Raw genomic sequence first — 21,684 nt, forward strand, 5'->3', positions numbered from 1 at the left:
TCTCAGTTTTGGCATTTTTGATGTTGAATCATTGGATCTGAAAATCAGAATATTTTAATTTTATTTATTTTATTTATTTTAGTCTAAATTATTTTGTGTGGAGTTATTGTTACTTTTATCACCTTTAATTTTCATTCAACCTCCCCAAAGTTAGCTTGTCCCTCTGTTCTGTCAAATAACTAGCATCCAGGTAAGTGTCAAAATGTGGTGGGGATGACAGAGGGACTACTCATAAAAACTGACATTTTTCAGAGCTTTCTAGTAGGGGCAGGCTGACAGGATTTCTTCTCTATCTGATATCCTCAGCTGAGGAAATTGGACCCTGAAGTGTATCCACTGAAGAATTTGGTTCCCATCCCTCCTGCCCATCAGCATGAGCCTCACAGACACAAAAAATGACTCCTGGCTTGGAGCTGTAGCTGTTCATGTACTTGGCACTCTGGAAAACCTTGCTTATAGTTCAAGTTGCCTGAAAACAAAAAAGATGTGCATTTTCTCTTACTGTTCCTTACATGATGATGGAAATAAAATAGACAAAAAGTCCTCTCTTTCCTCAGCACTTATGTTGTGGGGAAAAGCTTTTTTTCAAAATTCTTGGGAAACCTTGGGCACTTTAACTAATGACGAATCAACCCAAAGCAAAAGCAAATGTTAGTTTAATTTTGTGTTCTCCATACAATTGATGGAGCTCACACATCCCTGTTGAGGAATTCAGACTGGCTCAATTATACTTTCTTACCGAATTTGCCTTTTTCTTGCTGGTAGAAAAACCCAAGGAATGTGTTGAGTGGTTCGTGGGGGTCTCTGTGTCTCAAGGAGACAAGAGCAGCTGTTGGTTGCTATAAAGGTGTTTATTGCATGAATGCATTAGTCTTGAAGGCAAAGAATTCAGAGTACTAAAGTCTGTGCTAAAAAGTTTTGGTATAAAGTCCCAAATTCTGAGTAGCAGCTTCCTGGCTGGAATCCTGTTGGTCTGAATGGCAGCAGAAGCAGTTGTAGCTCTTCTTCAGGTGTGCAGATGATGATGGTGTTGTTGTTGTTCTTTGTACTGTGTTTCATCCTAATACAGGGGATTTTATTCATAGATCATCCAGTCAGTTAAATACACAAATATAAAACATTCTTTCTACACTAATCTAAGATTAATTTTAATGCACAAAAGCAGTGCCAGTTTTACTTAAATTCTACATATAGAGCAGTATCTGGTCTATCTAGAAATGCAAGCAATGTTTTCCTTGTGTCTGGGTCTAAGTTGAATCTGTGAAGGGTATCACTACTGAACTTTAAACTAGCACTTAAGGCTTTTCACTAGCTACAGACTTCTAAGGCACTTAAGCTTTTTTACTTAAAACTAAAACTTACACTCTTACTTTATATCTGTGGCTTAACATATTTAAGTTTCTCTAAAGACTGTAATCCAATCCCTGCATTTCTTTTTCTTCCTGAGGGACTCAGAGGAGTTTGCACTTCATGCATTCCAACAGGAATGTGAACGAAGCCAGGCCAAAATCTGTGCTTAAATTCTTCCAGGATAACTGTTTTAATTCAAAAGGTTGGAAGAGGTTTTGAAAAAAGGTATCAGGCTTGATGTGTTTATGGAACAGATGGAAACAGCCTACTTGAGCAAAATTCCCTATTAGAATCATAGAATAGTTTGAGTTGGAAAGGACCTTAAAGATCATCTGTTTCCAAACACCCTGACATGGGCAAGGACAACTTTCACCACACCAGTTCTGTTGCTCAGAGGTCCATCCAGCCTTGAAAGCCTCCAGGGATGGGAGGCAGAATAATCTTTGACCTTCTTCCAGACAGGTATTGAAAGTTAGGACAATGTGAGAGGTTTTTCCCTTCCTCTAAATACCAACCGTGTGAGTTATTAGTAATGCGAAAGATCAGTCTGCATGACTGGGACTCTTATTACTTCTAAGAGTGTTCCTGCATAGCAATTATTTTATTCATTGATTTACAAATGCTTTTTGTTTTGGGACCCGTATTTTGAGTGGCAGAGAAAATCAATCTCTTGGCAGCACACCATCAAGTTGATCTATCTTGTTACATTAACTTAAAAGACTACTTTAAGTGAGCTGCCTGATGTTGCAGGGAGGTATCCAAAAAGAGCTGGGTGCTTTTTGTTAACAAAAGAAGGAGACTCTGCAGGTTGTGAAGGACTCCAGGCTCTGTCCCTGACCCCTGTGGTGAGTGGATGTTGTTGGCTTCAGTAACTCTAGAGCCTCCAAGGTAAAACTTGCTTGAGAGTGGAGCTGTTTGCACCTGGGAATGCCTGAGCAGGGAACCATCAATTCAGTATGGTTCAAGGGTAAAATAAACCTCACTGGTAAGTGGTTTTGCAATGGAAAAAGTCTCTGCCCTTTGGGTGATATGAAGTTTATTTTAAAAAAATATTCTTGAATTTAAACAAGCAGAAAAGGGCTTACCTTCCTGTGCCTCACCTCCCTCTTACATTGCTATAGTGTGGTACAGGGCCACATCCTCTGGTGGCTTGGGCCCTCTTCAAACAAAATGGGTGTAAAATCATCAGGCTGCATTAGAGCATCTTGCATTTTGTGAATTTGTTCCATCAGCTGAACATAGCTTGACTTTTAGACCAAAAAATCTGAAATTAAAGATGGGTTATTGATTTCTTCCTGTTTTCTCAGCCAGGTTAGTTCTGTTATGCACCAGAATTCTCTCCCAGTGCTGATTTTAAATTGGGTGACAATACCTAAAACTGCAGGATAACATTTTTGTGGCTATGCAATAGTCAGGGATAATGTCTCAGTACAGCCCAAGCTGCTGGCTTGGTACAGAAGCGGTGTGCAAAATTAGATTTGCACCATACAGGGAATTTTCCTAGGACTTAGTTTTCCTGAATTATAGCTCATCTTAATGTAAAAAAATCAATATAAACTAATGTAGCACGGAGCTGGATCTGACAAATCCTGTCTTGAACAAGGTAACAAGCAATGAAGAATCACAGCAGGAGACTTCTGGATTTCATCTCCACTCTTTGTTGTCCCTGTCCCATCTGGTTTTCCATAAATAATGGCATTGATGTCTGGTGGTCTGGGTACTGAGGTACTGAACTCCCTTTGAATACCCTGAAGATGGTTGATAGGACTTTATCTAGACCTGTTTTTTTGATCCTAAATTTTGGCATGGCTTTGAATCTCAACATTAGAATCTATTATCCTTTACACATAATAAGCAAGACATTTCACGCATTGCATTGCTTTTAATTTTTTTTCTTGATAAGTTTACCAGCTAAACTTATCAGGTAAACTGGGATCTGGCAATGATTTGCATTGATGAGATGGACAGCAGTCAGAGGATGGCTGTGATATGTGCAGTAATTTTGGCTAGCAAGCAGGGGAGGGCTCTGATTAAAGGCTTAAGATAAACAGATGTTATTTACCAAGAATCTAATAATATCTTACTCTAAATATGGTGTTATAAACATCTTTCATTTTTATTTGAAAGACATGGAAACAATTGTATCTTGATGAAAAGTTAGACTTATTCATGTTTTATCCTTCTGTCAAATTTTCCATATTGTCTTTGTAAACACAAAGGATGATTTTTCCTGTAAAAATCACGCCTTTGTCATTTTAATAAAGATCATATGAATAAATATGAATCTTACTGTTAAGATGGAGAAAAAATTATGTGGCCTTCATCTTAATATTACAAGAGAGTTAAGTGTATAAAGAAATATTGCATAATACCACATTAATAAAGGAAGTTCTTAAAAGCCCAGAACTGTCTGGTGCTGAACAGGATTGCAGTTAAGAGAAGGAATTGTACATGGACAGGAACTGCAAAGCTTATAATCTGCAGCTAACTAGTGACCTTCCCACACAGGGTATTTTGGGGCAGAGAGAGGTATTTCAAATCCTACTTCTCTATATCCTAAATCTGGAAGACATCCTGCTTCACGTTTTCCAGTGGAAAGGTTACCACCACCAGGCCATTCTCACCATCTCTCTGCTTAGCATTCAAGCAGGAGGAACTCTGCCTGGGAAGTGTTGGCAGCCTGGCACAGTGCTGTGAAGGCTGTGTTGGAGTGGCATGTCTCACATTTTGGTGCTGCCATGCTCAATACCCTGACTGCTGGCAAAGCAGAATTACATCTGCATAACAGTAAGTCAAGAATTTATTTATTTTGCACACACTCACACTCATACACAGAGTCTTTTTTCTCATACACAGAGTCTTGTTTTTTAATCAGTTTTCTTGGAGTTATGCACACCCTTCATGGACAAAAGTTTGGTGGTTTCAACCAGGGGTTTGGTGTGTGAAGGGCTGTATTCATATTTTCATAGATCATGTTTTCCTGGAGTAATATGGTGTTTGTGTTGCTGGTTTTCTCTCCCACAGCCAAACTCCACCTTGGGAAATTTGTCCTTTCCTTTTGTCTTCTTGCCTTTTTGTCCTCCTAGAAGCAAAGAAATCAGAAATCTCACTAAGATACTCAAAATTATTGCTTATTTTGCATATTTGTTTCAAACCCTTAATCTGGCAGCAAGGTCAGTGCCCCAGTTTGTCAGCTCTGTGAGAGATTATTGTGCCTACCAGACCCATGAATAGGTGTGGGAGAGGGGTGGGTCTTGTATCAGTCAGGCATTTGCCATATTTCACATCTGGCTCATTAACACCAGCTTGAATTTGACAGAAACATCCTGCAGCAGTGCACTGTCTGCAGAGCCACTCTGCTCCCTGTGCTGCAGCTCCACAGGACTGGTAAGTGTCTAATTAAGGAGCTGAACTCCCAGATTGCTGGGGTTTATCTGGCTGTGTCCCCATTCCCAATCCCCCTCATTTTGAACAAAGGAGGGCTGTGAGGACTGTCTTGGAATTGTTGTTCTTTATTTAGATGTTTTCCTTATTGCTGGAGTGACTCCCAATTATAGATAAATCTGACTGTACACAAACACAAACACACACATGAATACATGTGTCTATAAAATCTCTCTTACTTTCTTTATGTTAAACAGACATCAAGCTTGAAAACAGAGACTTTCACCAAAAATTATACTGTAGATGACTAAATTCTCAAAGACATTCAGAGTGCCTAAGACTAGTACTGGAAAGCACCCAAACATGGTTATTGCTTTCATCATACAGACATTGGTAGGGGTTGAATATCTTCTCCATGAACATACCTGTTAAAGAATATAACCAATCATGTGAGTTTCTGAATCTGCACTGGGATATCTTGTTGTGATCTAAAATCCCAAGCAAGTTATTTCTAAGGGTTGTAGCGTGCCCTATGAGCAAACTGCTGGGTAGAGGCTCTAAAAGTGATATTAGAAACAGTTAAAATGCAAAATTCTTCATACAGTTTTTATTGTATTAGATATTTCAAGAGGTTTATAATTGCAGTTCTGACAGCTGTTGCTGACATTAGCAGAAATCTTTCCTTCCTCTTTTCTTCATGACATACCAGTGCAATCCTCATAAAATCTGTAATGCATTTGTTAAATTTGTTAAATCTAGGTGAGGTAGCTCAGTATAAATAATTAATCCAGGGAGAAACAAACGTTTAACAATATTTAATTCCCTGTTTAGAAAGACACATTTTCTCTGTATAATACAACTTCATTGGCAAGAGGCATACCAGAGACTGATTCCACTTGCAAAGACAATCCCTGTTCTCCAGGTTCAATTGTGGTGGATGTTTAAGGGAGTAATTAATTTTGACTAGCTACTGAAGTCTCTGTATTCAATATCTTTAGCTTGCTCATATCATCTATGTATCAAGAATTGTTCAAAAAATTCTTTTGCCATCAATATGACTTTGTTGTTGCATATTTAAAAACATTTTTGTGAGGCCTTAAATTTCAGGATAAATTTCTCAAGTCTGTCTGTAGTCCTATGAAAAAATAATTGAAATATATCTTTAAAATCTATGCTGGTTTTAAAGGATGACTCCCTCCAACAGTGTTATGACAAGGGAGCAATTCTCCACAACCAGGTATGTTTTCTCACAATTCTTTTTTACTGGACAAAGTTATTTTGCAGTTAGCAAGAGTGTAATAAATTAAAGTAAGCTGATTGCTCTGATCTAATTTCTCTGATGATCACTGATGATGCATAAGGCAGTTCTCCCCATTTTCAAAGGAGAGCAAAGTCCCTCAAAGCGTGGATTCTCTCAGAGTTCAGGTGAACAGTCAGATAATTTGCTTTAACACACTTTTTCATTATTGAAATTCAGGTCTAGTGAAAGTTACAAGCTCAGCCTCTCTTGGTATCTATGTGAAAATTCTCCAACTGCTGTTTTAAGGGGGCATAATTATTGAATACTTAAAACTTAGATATTATTTTGACATTGTAAGGTACTCAAGACACTTATGTCTGTTATTTTAGGGGTCATAATTGTTGAATCATTAAAGCTTAAGGAAATAATGTGATATTTTTAGGGAAAAGTTATAGTTGTCCATCTGAAAAAATGCAAAGAAATTAAGCATGTCCATATATATGTGAATATGAAAGCAATATCTAAATTAATTTCAGATACCGACAGCAGAAGCATCTTGGTCCTAATTACAGCTTTTCTGTATTAAGACCTTATGGTAGCATATGCTACTTAAACACTTTTAAAATACAGAATAGTCTGCTGGGAAAGCCTCACATCTTTGGGATGTGTAATGTGTTCAAGCTTTACAAGAACACTCAGTGCTTGCAATGACCAGATGAAATTATTATTATAATAATAATCATTATTATCATTATTATAGTTATTATTATAATCATTTTCATTATCATTACTATCACACAGTAATTTTATGAGGACTCCTGTTCCAAACAAATGTAAGAGAAGTGAATTCTGCAAGGCCACTAGGATGGTAATTAAAATGAGAATCTCTACCAACAATTGCTGCATCATGTGGTTGCCCCGAGTCCTGTTCTGATGCACAGAGCTGTTGAGGGTGCTGAATGGCTGTGAATAGCTGCTGCCAGCCTGCTGTCTGGCTACTGCTGTAACACACTCCATTGTCTCCTCTTCCAAGGACCTCATCGAACTGGCAGGTGTGGAATTGCAGAAATGTGTTTGAAAATACACATTTTCTGATGTTTATCAGAAAATTAGAAAGGATCAGCAAAAGGTACCTAAAGTCAGAGAGTAGTGCAAAGATGATCCTGAGAGAGATGTTTTGTCAGTTGCTCTTCCTCTGCTCTGTCTGTCTTTACTCATCTGCCTGCTCAGGCTCTCTTAAATAGATAGGACCCTATCTATTTATCTAAGAGTTACTCACCACAGAAATAATGAACGAGGTCTGTGAGAGCATCCCAATATATTTTCCTTTCATCATAAAAAACGCCAAAATCTTTCTGACAAGATCCAGGTTTCTTCAGTATGGAATCTGGTTTTCCTGTTATTCTTTTCTTTGTTGCCATTGCTTTTACAAAGTATAGAAAAGTTTTTGTTTTCTTATGGGACTGAAAGAAGAGTAGGTTATCAATTCCTTCAAGTTAAAATGTAAAATTTCCACTGTAACATAGGTTTTGTAGCAGTCTTCCATGAACATTGGTGCTTACATGGATATAGACTGTAACCCCAGTAAAGGTGGTACAGCTCGGTGGAAATGGATGATATTTAGCACTGGAGGGGACAGTGTCCCTTCCTTTCACACCAATAACTTAGAGTCATCTAAATGGTACCAGGGAGTCCATACTTTTTAACTGATGAAAATTGTGAGGATGTTTCTGTGAAACTGTTGCATTAAAAAGCCAACTCATCTGTTTGTAGCATCAGAAATGCAGCTGTAAGGAATAGTTTTATATTCTGGTTTTTACATCTTTATTGGAAATAAATATTCCATATACTAGAAAAAGAAATAAGAGGCATTGAAAAAATTATTTGCTTGATTATGTTTGATACATCATTAATATGCTTTCTGGGCCAAGACTTTAGCTAGATCTTCTGTATATCTCTATTTCAGTCATTAAAATCTGCAGCCACCAATAATTACATCTCCCAGCATTTCCATTTGAAGCGCAGTCTGCACAAAACTGATGCATGCAACCCTAAGAGCTCACAAGAGGTCACTTGTCTGTCATTGGTATTCAAATATTAGCATTTTCAAGATGAGAAACTTTTACTTCACAGTGGTAACAGGCATATAGTCCACTCTTTGTACTTTGTCTTTTATATTTATGACTGATTTTATTATTGCCCCAAGTTTACAAGCAAAAGCTGTGGAAAGGGAAAATGTCTTAATGCTCAATGCAGTGCTTTTTCTACACAAAGCAGTGACCAGGTAACAGGAAGGGAACATGCTATTTTTGAAACAAAGAAGCAGCAGAATTATCTATTATCTATTTTAATATTGAATAGGTAGATCATCAAATCCTTCTTAATAGTCACAGAATCCTTCTTGGTAAGAGGAGGCTTCAGGAAGATCTAAGTGCAAACAGTCTCACTGGAGCTTAATCTTTCAACAGGTCAAAGGAGAGTAAAGCAGATGCTGAATACAAAAAGGAAAATAATCTCCCTTCCTCAGTGTAGCGTCTGCTCCTTTTTATTTGCCAGAGGCTGCTACACTGCTGCTTCCCACAGTTCATAAAATGAGCTAAATAGATTGAAAAAGTTCACTGCTATTCCTTCAAATATATGTATTTTGTACAATTAAAACTGTAGGTGAGTGACATGCTGAGAATGAATTTTGGAGGGCCTGTTTACATAGAGGCTCAAATTTAAAAATTCTTATGTAAAACTTTTTTGCAAAGATGAAAGCGAGTGGTCAGCAGAAAAGCAGGTGGATAAGGAGGAGAAAAACAGATAACACACAGCAGTTTAAAATAAAACTTCTTGATGAACTAAGCTCTTTGAATTAACTGTTCGTAGTGAGGAGTCCATAAAATGGTGGTTTCTAAGGAATTTGTTCTTTCTCGGCCAGGAAATCTTCACCAGTTCCAGATAACAAAACCTGGGGGGGACTTGTGTGGTCATAACACTAAAGAGTGAGCTCTTGTACTGTGTTACTGTACTGGAGACCTCTGGAAAAGCTTTAGATGGGAGGTTGCTATAGTTTTCTTTACTCATAGTGTTGGAAGAGAAGGGAAATGAAAGAGTGAGTTGAACTGGGAAAACAGGGAATTCAGTAAAAAATACTGGATTAGAATGAAACTCTGAGATATGCAGCAACTCTCAATGCTGACCCCATGCATCTTTCTACAAAAAAAAAATAAATACATAGATGTACATATATACTTATCTATAAACCTCCTAAATATAGAATAAACTATTAATTATTTATATATTGTTTACACATATTACTTATATAAAAATTATCTCACACACTGTGTGTCTCTGTATACATATGTTTTCCTATTTAAATACATGAAAGTGTAATAGAGGAATAACCTCCCCAGTTCATACAGCTTGAATAAATTTGGGAGGTAAAGCAGGAAAGCTAATGACATTCTTTCTGGCAAAGAAACATGAGACTCGATAAAAGCAAGAACACAAGCTAATAACAAACAGACTTTTGTCTATTTCTCACTAACCTCCTGGGTTTATTGTACCCCCAGATGCAATATTTCTAGGGAAGCAGCAGTATTTTCCAGCCCCACCTGGTCTGTGCTCTGGTGTCTCAGGACAGGAAGACTTCCCTTCCCCTTTCTCTTCCCCTTCCCCCTCTCCCAAACCATGGTAACAGAATTAAAATGAAATTAAACAGAGCTATAGCTCTCTTTAGCTATAGTATCTTAAAGTACCATATTATATTTATAGGAAGTGTGTACCTTCCTCCAGAAAAGTTCCTCTGGAAACCACAAACCCCATCTGGGCTAAAGTATTGATTCACTATATTTGATCCTATTAGAGAAAAACTCGGTTTGGGGAAAATGACAGTCCCTGTTCATGAAATAATACAATTCTTTCTTTTATGGCTTGCAATTTCTCCCCTAGAAATTTCCAGTCCTTACTGACATAGGATAATAGAATGGCCAAACAGTGGGCACTGATTCTTTAAACCTGTTTTTTTTCCCCCCAGTTGCATCTGATCATGGAATGTCTTATTGATTTTGGTTATTAACCTGAAGTCAGAAAGGTGCATGTACAGCTGGTCAGACTGGGAATTAATCCATGGTTATGATGCCCGTTTGGGTTTTGTCTTTTTTTTTAATATGTTCTTTGTATTCTTCACACATATATTTGTAGCTTTGTAGCCTATTGTATTTGTGACTCATTTTCCCAGTACTTTTCCATGGCCTTTCCCTAGGCAGAAAGACAAAACAAATTCCAGAGCTCCAAGCCCTGGGAGATACAAGGTCCCTATCCCATCTTTGTTCTTCCTGGGAACCAAAACCAAGAACAACATTTCAAGGTACAGTCTTATGGACGAAGTGCAACTGGTGCTGAAGGGGGCTCCAGAGAAGGGGCTTGACCTGCTGGGGGAGAATTGCATCACCACCTGTCTCCTAATTGGTGCTTTTTATCAATTATTCTAATTTCCTAAAACCCATAAAAATGTACTCACCTCTGGTTGGGGGTGGGCTTTTGTGGGCATCTTTCCATGACTGCCTCTGAAGGCCTTCAAATAAAGATCCCCTTTTATATTACCTCCTTACTAAAATTGTCTCGAGTTTCATTTTCAGGTTGGGAAAAAAGCAACAGTTAGCAACAATCTCTCTCAGTGTCACTTTCCATTTTATGTGGCCTTTTTGTAGTAGTCTTGTTCAAGATGGGAAGGAACAGGCTTATGCTAAAATATGAAAGAAAATGCAAATATTGAGCTTCTTCCAGAAGATGATTGCAGTTTAAGAAGCTGGCCTGTGTGGAGAAGACCACTCAGCCTTCCCTTGAAATCTGGAGCCTGCCAGACAGCTACAAGACCACCTGGTGAGCTGTAAGGAGTCAGTACAACTCAAAAGGGAACTGTTGACCTTAAATTACCTTTTTTCAAACTAACAGTAGAGGGATATGAGCTCTGCAGGAGACCAGTGATGACTAGATAAAATCATGACAAGATGGTTGAGGAAATATCCAACCAAATGCCAGACCAGTGTTCATTAAGAAAAGCCCAAGTCATGGTGGATCAAGGCTGAGAAGGTTTCTTCAGTCACTCTCCACAACATGCCCAAGGGAGAGAAGCAGCAAACATTGACCCTGGAAAGGAAAGTTGTCCTGAGTCAGAGTTAGTCACCCACCATCTCTGGCATGGGCACATTCTGCAGCCACCACCAGCGTGGTAGGATTCCAAGGTGCAGGACTTGCCAGGTGCTGCCCCATGGAGCTGATGGTGTCAGGAAAGGTGGTGGCTGTGTGCCAGCAGGCAGGTTGGTGACTGCACTTGGTGTTTGGATTGCTGTATGCGCCATTTTTTGCATTGGGTCATAGAATTGTTTGTGTGGCAAAAGACCTCCCCTTCCCCTGCTCCCAACTCCCCTTTGCAGTCTGTCCCTTCATCAGCAGGAGTCTGAAAAACATGTATGTGGGATGAATAATGCATTTCTGAAAGGAAATTTGGGCGGCATTTTGTGCTTTTCCACAGCTTAAAAGGGTGATTCTTCATCAGCAGTAAAAAGGGACAAGATCACTGATATCCTCTAGTGGCACACCAGACTTTCCTGTTTGACCAGGGCAGCTGATGCCCAGCATGGCCAAGAGTTGGGCCCCACTGTGTGGCAAATGTGTTCCTCGTGCTTCTTCAATGTTGCCCCAGTGCTCCTTAGAGAAAACCACAGCAGTGCAGAATGGCTTGGAGCTGGGCAAGGACAGGAGGACACTTCCACTCCAAGTGGAGGCTGATCAAGAAGTCCATTGTAAGGGGAGAAGACTGCAGTAAGCTGTGTGGGTCATCTGATATTCAGAATTTGATTCTTTGCTCAGTGCAGGTTTTTCTGTAAAAAAACACTTGGAAAACTATTTGTCCTAAACGAAAGACATTTTATTTATTGAGCAGGTTCTATAGAAGCTGATGTTTTTATAGTAACATTGATTTTTCCAGATTCCAACTTAGATTCTCAGATAGAATAAATCATTGTCACTTCTGAGGAGCTACCTATGCTAAAGCTTCACTTTCCTTCAAATGAACAACTTCAGTTTGCACTGGCTCTCAAACTGTCCTAAGAAGTTACAAGTTAATATCTCAGTGATATTAATATAAATTTAGTTGAATGTTGTGCATGCTCTTATGAGCGAGGAGAATGATCTTAATTACCTTATTTCCTTCTTTTCAGCACTCTTCTGACTAGAAGCAAGCAGAAACAGTTCTGCAGAAGTGATAGACCTATGTCTCAAATTGAACCTGGTGCTCAGTAATAATAAAAGTGAAAGCAGAGGATTATAATTAATTCTTTTCTGTGTAAGTGGATGTGGAGTTCTAGAAAGAAACCCTTAGAAACAGATAAACCCATTTTAGCAAGAGGAATCTGCCTCTTGGGAACTTACAGACCAAAATATGTAATGTTTGGAAGGTTATCCATTATCACTTTTGCCTTATTTGCTCAAGTGCTGTGTTAAAAATGAAAAGTGCTTTGACTGGGATAAGGGACACTTATACTTGGTATTTATGTTTGCAGCTTTACTCCAGTTTTTGGATCTTGAGATCTCTCGGACTATTAAAGTCAGAACATAGTTTTTAGCTTTTCACACAAAATCCTTTTTTGTTGAGCCTTTCTACTGCACTTCTGGCTGGGAGGCTCTTCACCTATTAGTTAAAGACGCATCTAAACTTCTCCAGAAATGCAGGCTTTACAAAGAAGGTGGGTGAAAGATTTTGAAATATTTTGTTGTCAAGAACCCTTTCTATGTGTCCTCCTTATCACGCAAAGAACTTTGCTGTTACTTAAATTTGGCTATGTGGCCTAAGAACATGGACTGAACTTAATTGTGTATTTATATATAGATATGTTTAAGTACATCTTGGTTATGTAACTTCTTGAAGCTATGTCTGTGGGTGAGAAATAAACAATCAGCTTGCCACAAATAAACAACACCTTATCAAATATTCATAATGAATTCTAAGTGACACACTGCACTTATCAGAATGAGAATGTTTCATTTACATTGACAGAACTACAATAAAGGAGACATCCAAAAGGGAATTAACCCAACTTCCTTTCTCTTCCAGAAGCCTATTTGAAGAGTCACAGCCCAAAAAGGTACCCCAATACCCTGTGATCAGGCTGTTCAGGGCGTGTTGTTTGAGAACTGGAGCTCCTGAAGGTGTTAAGGGCTGATGCTGCACAAAGCTCTCCTTGGTCCGGAGCAGTTGGACTCACCATGGATTCAGGAGCCTGGATTGGCATTGTGGTTACCTGCAGCCTGTCTTACCTGCTGAGAACCTCTGTGCAGCATGGTGGACCTTGTTACAAGCCTCTGTGCAGGACATGGGGGAAATCTGTATTCTGTGGTCAATTAAAAGCATTAACTTTATCTAATTTCTGAAGAGATGGCAGAAAGATGCAGCAGAAATTCAAAATAAATTCACACTGACACAAGGTCTAAGCACCTGCTTTATGTAACGGTGAGCTGAGGTGACACAGATGCAGTGACACCTGTAGTTTAAATGACAGTTCCATAGGCTCTAAACCAGCTGGATAATTTAAAACCCCTTTGCTGTCTGAACTGATGCATTAGATGTATTATGGGAGTACTTTACATTCAAGGCTTGTGGAAGATGACAGAATGATAGTCCTAGACTGTGGAGTCTGCTAACTTAAAAAAGGTGCAGGAAGAAGCCAGCCAAGCTTCCTTTTTTATCTATGTCTATATATCTATATCTATATCTATGTGAACTTAAGTCAGTTGGAACATGCAGATCTTTGGGAAACACTCTGCTAGCAAAATAATGTCCACAGGAGTGAAAATATGCAAAACCCATTTAAATCAGAAGAATAACTCAATGCTACCTAGACAGATTAGAGCTGGAGACAAAACACTCTAAAATCGCATTTAAATTGAAAAAATGCAAATGGGAGTGGAAAGGAGGTTGGAAAGTTCCATATGAAGCACAAACCTTGAAAAATGTAATGTCAGAAGATCTCAATGTGACAGTGGGCAGCAGTCCAGCTATAGATGGTGAAATTCTTAACCCTTTGTAATCCTGTGATACTTGATTATGACAAATCATACAAGCACAGAGGAAAACCAGACAGGTTTCTGCTGGTCTAAAGCTACAGGAAAATACCTGTACCTTGGAGGACATAGGTGTTTTTTTCTGCTTAGCAGATCTGTAAATGCAGTACACTTGACAGTTTAAAAAAGAATGCTTTTAGCAAACAGGAAGGAAGAAAGGACTAATTTGGAAGTACAAACCATCTTCATTATTACATGTTCAGCTAGACCAGAAGTTGGACTGGATGATCCTGAAGGGTCCTGCTCAACTCTGAAAATTCTTTAATTTTATGATTTTAAAACTTTATGGTATTATCTTTATTTCAATTAAAATTGGATTGATACTTCTGAAGGTAAAAATGCAAATGCCATCTGTAGTTTGACTGCTTATGCACTGCATCCTCTGGAATAGCGTTTGATGATTATTTTAATTTAGGCTGCAGCATGTTTTTAGCTTTCCCTGAGTCTCAGATGCTTGTAATGGCAGCACAGATGTACAATTGGAAATATGAAATGCCTGCTTCAGAAAGAATGTCTCCTCTCTTTATAGATATTTTCTCCTGACTCTTAGCAACCTGGGGTGCCTGGGCAAAGAGCAGTTAATTGATATTTTGGCTCCAGGGAGGCAACATTTCCAGTGAACAGGAATTAGGCCAGAGATGGTGTGCTCATCAGTTTGGCCCTTGGGATGTCTTGAGTCTTTGGGAGGAAATTCCTCCAGGCACCAAGGAAAGCCACAGAGCAGTTTCAGACTCGAACCAAAGTGAAAATAATTTCACTGTTATATGGGGGTGTAAATAAGAGTGGAAAAAAAGTGACTGCTAAAAGAAAAAAAATGTATGTTTAATCATAAAAGAGCTGCATATAGTGGAAATTGTATTGTTCAGGCTTCTAAAATCAGAGCAGTGAAATATTACAAAGAATTATCCTGCCTGAAGAGCTTTGTTGGGTGGATGGATTACTGTTTGATCAAATTTGCAACCAAAAGGGCAGTTGTTGATATTAAATCCAGGTTCTACACTAAAAAGGAAAACTTGAGTGGTACTGAAATAAACCAGTGCAAATCAGGAACTGCAGAGTTTTATTGTAATAACAACAGAGCAGGCCATTTGAGATGTTTGGGTATACAATTTGGACAGCAAGAATGATGCTGAGTGAAAGATGCCACTCTTTTCCAAGGAGGTTATCATGCTTATAGCACCATGATACCAATTTGCTCTTTTAGCTGAGAGAAGAAAAGCCTTCTGACTGAGCTTTTGGAATGAGAACTGCTTGACATGAAATTTTGACATGTACAGCCAGAGCTACTGATTTATAAAGCCCCGAATCTGGCATACTTATTTTAAGAGGAATTGAAGCTGTGTGTGGGCATGGATGTTCCTTTCACTGCTTTAGTCCAGTATCCAGGTATCAATTTTGTCAGGTTTCTTTCCCCAGGTTGACAGGGACCTTTAAAGGAGGTGTTGGTGTGATGTACTCTCTTCTGAAGCTTAGGGATTGGTAAGGTCATGGAGCTAAAGGCTTTTTATGAAGGAAAGGTCTGGACATGAGCATCAGTATTCTCTAGAGCTGTGGTAGGTGTTAGCTTGGAGGACTGGAATACTTAATGATGCCTAATAACCACTGACACAGAGAAACTTACATTACCCAAGTTATGTTTACAAAGTTTGCACAAATTTAGAGAATGTATAAACCATGTGTATGCACTATGGTGGGAGCAGGCCTGTCATCACAGTCCTTTCAAAACTTGTTAGGAGCAGAAAGTAGATGCTGCTCTGCTGTGAAATCAGGAGGTGTCTAAACAGCAATTGACTGGAACAGTCACTGACCTCTTCAAACAGTGATCTGATGTTTCCTGCAATGAATTCCTTTTGGCCCAACATAACAGTTATTCTTGTGGCCCTGTTGTTTATTCTGCTGTTGTACTACACAGACAGCTGCAGAGGCAACAAAAACTATTTTCTTTTATTTTAATTTGCTGTGGAAAAAGGGTAATTAAAAGACTAAAACATGAGCAGTAGAAACAGCCCAACTACTCCACAGGGTTCAGACTGATATTTCTTTCTACTCTGTTTGTTAGTAGACTTTTATTTTCCTGACTTGTAATAATGGTCTCCCATGGATTATTGGTCACTTGTCTCTCTTTTTTGCCTGAATGTGTATTTTATTGTTTTAGAGTCATGAACACTTATATGGCCTGACACAATGTAAATAGTCTCATGTGAAAAAACAAGCCCATTCAGTTTGATTTTTCTCTTTTTGTGACATCTGGAAGGTGCAGCTACTCAGACAAGCAAACTCAGGAAAAATCTCACCATCAGAAAAGGCCTAGCATAGACAACAGCATTGTGCTAATTTGCTGTTTATCAGACAGTTTCTCTGGCACTGCCAAACCCTAGAACTGAGGGGATGGTTGGGCTCAGAGGTTGGTGGTTAATGGGACGTTTGATGGAGGCTGGTGAGAAGCAGAGCATCAGAGGGGTCTGTTCTGGGACCTTCACATCTTTATCAATCACCTGGAGGATGCAACACTGCTCACTCATCAGATGAGCAGATGGCACCCTTTATCTGAAAGAGATCAGTGAGGAAAAAGAGTCACTCCTACTTTCTTGGGAGTTTGCTGCTTTCAGAGACCAAGAGAAAAACCCAACACAAAATATTTGTATATATTTCATTTCACCTTTTCCTCTGTTATTTTATTTTATTTTATTTTATTTTATTTTATTTTATTTTATTTTATTTTATTTTATTTTATTTTATTTTATTTTATTTTATTTTATTTTATTTTATTTTATTTTATTTTATTTTATTTTATTTTCAGATAAAACTGGACTCCTTAGCATAATTATTAGAAATTTTCATTACTCTGGATATTTTTTCCAATGTCTGTTTTGATTTATGTCCTATGTTCAGAATTATGCTTCCTAGATTAGCAGAGACTGTATACATCCTACAAAATGAATCTGACTTCTGTAAACTTTTTATAGGATGCTTAAAAAATTAAAAAAAAAATATTTATATATATGGAATTTATATACATTAAAGTTTGACCATCTCTTTAGTCAGAATTTTTTTTTTCTTTGATTTAGGAGGATTAACATTTATGCTCTTTTTATGACAGCTCTCAATCAATATTTCCATTTAAAATAACAGGAAAAAAGATTGCATTCTTATTACCTCATTGCTTATCATCTGCCCCCAAATGTGTTTTTCACTTCCTCAAGAAGCAAGTGTGAAAGATGTGCCCAAATTTGTTAACAGGAAATGTGCAAGTCTCTTTTGCCTGTGTGAAATGTATTTGATGTCATATAGATCAACTGATATGTTTAGTTCAAGCTACTGGGTTTTAATCTGCTCATTTTGACTTCTTTGATATACTAATGATGACACTGGTGCTTGAATAATGAATTTCATGTGTTCTAAGCACTAAACTGATTTACACGCCTCACAGAGGGTTTAAAAAAGTGTCATGTCATTCAAGTGGTACTGAAAGAGAATGATGAAATGTTATGGAGGAAAATGATAAATATTGCCTTTAGCAAATGTCAAAGATACTGAGGCAAATACTTTTGAAGAAGATTGATGAAATGTTTCTCTCCTATAAAGTATACAAAGAATTCTTTGGTACCTTTTTATGAATCTTCATATTTTCTCGTATTTCTCATGCACTGGAGTCTGATGTGTCCCAAAGTTTGGGCCTAATGTTAACAGATATTCAGATAGGGTGGGAAAGAGGCAATAAACTCTATGGGATGGTGTCTGTATGGTAGGATTTTAGTGCTGGGGATGGTTTCTGTGAGAAGAGCTTAGGAGCTACTCCTGTGTCAGTAAAAACCACTTCCAGTGAGATGCCACATGGATCTGTCAGTGCCTAGAGCTGCACCTGTTGTGAGATGCCTCAAGGAGGCAAAGAGTTTCAGATAAGCATTGTGAAAGGAGAGGCATGGCTGTGGGCCATGTGTGTGAATTTTGACCCCCTGTGTTGGGGGATGGGTATGTGAGCCCTGGATGAAGTTACCCCACCCCAAACCCCTTGTGAAGGGCGGCTCAGGAGTTCTGATTGGGTTTGAGTCCCTGGGGGGTTTCAGGGGAGACCCTGAACTCCACCCTAGTTCTGTCCCTCAAAACCCCTCACCCTGCCTCTGTTTGGGGCTCTCTGTTCTGGATCTGACTTTGTTCCCATGCTGAATAAATGGTTTCATGAACAAAGGCCCGTCTCGTTGGTGTTCCATGCTGGTCCCCAGAACCCTGCAGCTTCCCTGGACGTGATCCTGATGTTGTGGACTACAACATGCACCCATCAGCTGCTGTTGCTTCTGAAAAAATATATTGAAGTAAGGGTAAAAAATATTGTGCAGCAACTCTGAGAGAGAAGTGAAAAAAAGTGAGAGCTACAGCTCTGCAGTTACCAAGGCCAGTGTAGGGGGGAATAGGAGGTGCTCCAGGTGCTGGAGCAGAGGTTCTCCAGCAGCCTGTGGTGAGGAGCACGGTGAGGCAGGATGTTCCCCTGCAGCCCATGGAGGAGCACAGCAGAGCAGATATCCTTACTGCAGCCTGTGGAGGAGCCTGTACTGCTGCAGGTGGACCTGTGCCCTGCAGACCATGGGGACCCCATGCAGGAATAGGCTCCTTGCAGGAACTGAAGCCTGTGGAGAACAGCCCAGGCAGGAGCAGGTTTTCTGGCAGTAACTGCAGTCTGGACCACTTCATAAGTGATCTCCTTGTTCTTACCTCAAGAAACTGTCTTTTCCATGTTATTTTCTTCCCTTGTGCTGTTGAGGATGGGGAGTGAGAGAGCAGCTGGGTGAGGACCTGGCATTCAGCAAAGACCAACCCACCACAGAGATATATGCCATAAAGATGCTGTTTAAGAATCAGCTGGGGTAAAGAATAGACAAAAATTTAGAAAATAAACCTAATTTCAACAGTACTCTGAAATGAGGAATTCCTGATCTGAGCAAGGTATGAAGTGAGTGGATGTTAAATAGATGATGAATATATATATATTATTTGTCAGCTTTCTTCCTAACTTTGGAGATAGGCAGCTCTAATAGTTGGTGAATTAAAGAGCCTGCAGTGAGAGGCTACAGGCTTTGTAGATTTTAAGTACCCCAAGATCAGGATGAAGAGAGGTGTGGAAACACAGCCCATGCAACTTCTTTTCACTCAGCATTGAATTAACACTTGAATTTATTTTATAATTATTCACTTGTGAAAAAATGCATGTTTGTACCAAATATTAATTATATATATATATATATATATATATATATATATATATATATATATATATATATATATATATATAATATAATTTAATTCAAGCTTAGCCTGTCATTGTGAGTTTGAGGAATATTGCTGCCTTTCCCTTAGCAAATGAGATGCTCGGCAGGACTTGTTTAACTTCAAAAAGAAATTTGTCTCTGAGATTAAACTGGAACCCAAACTTCTGCAGAGTCCCACAGCTACAATGATGATGTTGGGCTACTCTTGGCACCAGCTCACATCAATCATAATGAATAAAGCTATACTGATATTTTCACTACATCTCTCTCCTGAATGTGTTCCCTGCATGAAGCAGAAATCCTGAAGGTAAAAATGAAACAGTTCATCTCCTTCAAAATCTCCATGGTAATATGTATGCACAGGAGGGAGAGTTGCACAGATAAAGCCAAAACCAAGCAATCTTCCCTCTGCCTTTTTTGGCTCTTCTGTGCCCAGCCTGGGGATATTCCCACATTGAAAATGTTGCATTTAAATAAGTAAATTTTAACCATGGTAATTAAAGATAAATAATAGTTACTCAGTAATCTAAAAAATGCTGCTGGAATTAAACACAGCACAAAATAGCTTTTAAAAATTGTTTTAAAAAAATTTAATCAACTGTTACAGTTTTGCATTTGCATATTTCTGTTTATGTTTACATATACATACAGACATACACATGTATATACATGGACAATATTATGTGTTTTCAGAAGTTATGTGAGACTATCTCAGATCAAAAACACTATCAAATGTTAGTCCTTCAATAAATACATTCTAAAAATAGTGTCTGTTTACTGGTAACATTTATAATAGCATTTTGATAGCAGAATCAAGATTAAAAATACTATAAAAATTTCATAATAATTCAATGAGAATTAAGGACCTCTGAGATGAATCATATTTTTTTTTGGTGTTCATTACAAATATGGATGGGCTTTACAAGATGTATGATGTCCTTCATGCTCTATGATTATTTTCTTTCTTCTGTTTGGATTGAATGAGTCCTGTGGTAAGGTTCTGTGACAAATGTGGCATCAGGCATTTGTTGAAACTGAAATTGATTTGTATAGTATACAAATATTATGCAAACTGGAAATTTTCATACATTTTAAAGGACAAGCTAATCTTCAATCTGGGCTTGCTTTTTGAAATTTCAAAAATAAACAAAATGTTTGAAAACAGCTTGGCTAGCTTTGGAAACATCTGTAAAATAGCACTGACATAAGTACATGTTGTCCTGGACCAGCACTGGACCAATGTATTACCTGTTTTTTGTGAAGAAGCAGTGGTTGATAGAGTTTTGGTTTTTAATGTAGACCAGAAGATCATAACTGGCATCATTGTAAGGTGTAAATACATTGAAAAAATATCCAAACCCTCTTAAAAGTCTTTTTCTCACTCTGTGGATTTTTTTTTTTTTTCTGATATCTGTCAAGTTTTACAACACCAGTGGTTTCTGTAGCTTGGTCTTTGTGGCACATGAAAGTAAAAGTCACACTTGTGTTCCCTGAAGTAGCACAGGGCTGAGACAGTGCCTAGTCCTGGGCTGTGTTGGCAGTAGTCTTGCTAACAAAGAAAGGGAAAACATGCTCCATCCAGCACATGAATGTTTCATACTAATGTTTGTACAAAGTTTGCACACTAACTGCAGGGGAATGAAAGCTCCTGTTGGCACTACACAGTAAAGAGCTCAAGATTTTACAGCCCTTGTGTGTCTGTATACATCTATCCATTATTTTTTCAAAGCAAATGGAAAACATTTTTATTTTGAGTCCAGGTGTACAACCAGCTCAGTGCTGAAGAGCAACACGAGGCTTGCTGGTGCTGCAGACATGTTGTTTACAAGGATAAAAACCATAGTTGGGGAATATCAAAGGGAAAACATTTATGCAGTCTCTCCAAAGAACACTTCCCCGAAGCTCTTGTGGCTGCTTGAGAAACCAAAGCCTGGCTTCTCACACCCTTTCATTCTTAATAGGCTGAGGGAGTGGCAGGAGTGACAGGCTAGGAGTGGCAATTCTGGACACAATCAGACTGGATTTAGTGAGGCCAGGATCTCAACCTGAGACCTTCTTACAAGGAAGAAAACATCAGTCAGATAAAACGTTTTATTTAAGCAAAATAAAAGGTGCCTTGCTTTTGCCCTAGGTAATGGTAGTGGTATGGAAACAAATGAACTGTTTAAAATGATCCCTTTTATTTTCCTCAGAAATTCACTCTGCTAGAAAACGCTGGAGCTCACAGGGTAAACCTTGATTGATGAAATAACCTTTTGATGTTGTTTGAAAGCATGACTGTTCTGATTCAACAAAGCCACAGTTAGTGTCACGTCAAAGAAACTCTGGCTAAACTGA

The 21,684-nt window shown here is 38.5% G+C and overlaps 1 protein-coding gene across 3 annotated transcripts in view; it reads left to right on the plus strand.

Moving 5' to 3' along the window:
* ATP6V1H (ATPase H+ transporting V1 subunit H) overlaps window positions 1-21,684 on the plus strand; it is a 127,688-nt gene that overhangs the window by 84,067 nt on the left and 21,937 nt on the right. The window contains exons 17-18 of one of the 3 annotated variants that reach the window (XR_015286564.1): window positions 12,184-12,308; window positions 13,077-13,446. The exons of 1 other annotated variant lie outside the window; for it this stretch is intronic. The gene's annotated coding sequence lies outside the window, so the exon portion shown is untranslated. Of the gene's footprint in view, window positions 1-12,183; window positions 12,309-13,076; window positions 14,592-21,684 lie in introns of those variants that run through there. One more of the 3 variants, XR_015286565.1, reaches the window with a different exon arrangement.

The sequence above is a fragment of the Cyanistes caeruleus genome, chromosome 1 (genome assembly GCF_971803275.1).
Source record: "Cyanistes caeruleus chromosome 1, bCyaCae1.hap1.1, whole genome shotgun sequence".
NCBI classification, from domain to species: domain Eukaryota; kingdom Metazoa; phylum Chordata; class Aves; order Passeriformes; family Paridae; genus Cyanistes; species Cyanistes caeruleus.